Source organism: Chrysochloris asiatica, unplaced genomic scaffold (assembly GCF_000296735.1).
Source record: "Chrysochloris asiatica unplaced genomic scaffold, ChrAsi1.0 scaffold00059, whole genome shotgun sequence".
Lineage (NCBI taxonomy): Eukaryota > Metazoa > Chordata > Mammalia > Afrosoricida > Chrysochloridae > Chrysochloris > Chrysochloris asiatica.
In genome coordinates, this window is record NW_006408577.1 from 5,811,574 (window position 1) to 5,813,453 (window position 1,880).

Here is a 1,880-nt window from a genome sequence, read left to right on the forward strand (position 1 = left end):
TGAGCACAATTAAGTGTTCCAGAAGACTGAAACTTCACAATGATATCAATAGCTTGTTATGATCCACACAATTGAAAGCCTTTGCATAGTCAATGAAGCACAAGTAAACATCTTTCTGGTATTCTCTGCTTTCAGCCAAGATCCATCTGATGTTAGCAATGATATGCCCTCATTCCATGTCCTCTTCTGAATCCAACTTGAACCTTTGGAAGTTCTCTGTCAATGTATGATTGTAGCCACTTCTGTATTACCTTTATTAAAACTTTACTAGCATGGGCTATCAATGATATTGTCCAATAATTTCTGCATTTCATTGGGTCACCTCATTTGGAATGGGCACAAATATAGATCTCTTCTAGTAAGTAGGCCAGATAGATGTCTTCAAAGGTAAATCATTAGACACTCCATTCCAGACCTTACTTAGCTTCTACTGACTTTTTTTGTTTTGCTAATCTTAAACAATCTTTAAAATAAACCAATTTTTCTTAGTTAATTATGTAAAAACAATTGCACTGATATGATTAAATTCCCAGGAACCTAAGTTCTTTCTGGATGGAAAAAATGGCTAGTATCATTGCTTGTCCACCACTCATCTGTCAGTTTGTCATACTGTGGTGGTTTGTGAGTTTCTGTGATTCTGGAAGCTATGCCACAGGTATTTTAAATACCAGCAGGGTCACCCATGGTGGACAGGTTTCACATGAGCTTCAAGACAAAGACAGATTAGGAAGGAGTGATGAACTACTTCCAAATGTTTAGTCACTGAAAACCTTATCAATAGCAGAGAAACACTGTCAGATATAGTGCCGGATAATGAGCCCCTAAGTTTGGAAGGCATTCAAAATGTGACTGGGGAAGAGATTCCTCCTCAAAGTACAGTTGACTGTGATAACATGAATGCAATAAAGCCCATAGGAGAAAAGCCCACGGGACTTTCATTTACTGATGGGATACAACTCTAAATGAAGAGAAACAGCTGTAAACATCCACTGAAAATCAGAACATGGAATGTATGCAGCAGTATGAATCTGGGAAACTTGGAAGTTGTCAAAAGTGAAATGGAACACATTAAACATCAATATCTTAGGCATTAGTGAGCTGAAATGGACTAGTATTGGCCATTTTGAATCTGACAGCCTCATGGTTTACTATTCTAGGAATGACAAATTAAAGAGGAAAGGTGTTACATTCATTGTCAAAAAGAACATATCCAGATCAGTCATGAGGTACAAACCTGTCTATGATACAATAATGTCCATGCACCTACAGGGAAGACCAATTAATACCACTATTTTTCAAATTTACGCACTAACCACTAGAGCCAGTGAGGATGAAATAGAAGAACTCTAGCAACTTCTTCAATCTGAAATTGATCAAACATGCAGTCGGTATGTATTGATCATTACTAATGTTTGGAATACAAAAGTAGGGAGCAAAGAGGAAGGATTAGTAGTTGGAAAATTTGGCCTTAATTATAGAAATGATGCTGGAGATCATATGATAGAATTCTGCAAAACCAATGACTTGTTCATTTCTAATACCTTCTTTAGCCTGCATAAGAGACAACTATATACATGGACCTCACCAAATGGAATAAACAGAAATAAAATTGATTATATCTGTGGAAAGAGACCATGGAAACGCTATATATCATCAATGAAAACAAGGCCAGAGGCACATTGTGGAAAAGACCATCAATTGCTCATATGCAAATTCAAACTGAAGCTGAAGAAAATGAAAAAAATCCATGAGAGCAAAATATGATCTTGAATATATCCCACATGAATTTAGAGATCATCTGAAGAACAGATTTGATACATTAAACACTAAAGACCAAAGACCAGAAGAGTTGTGGGATGACATCAAGAACATCATACATG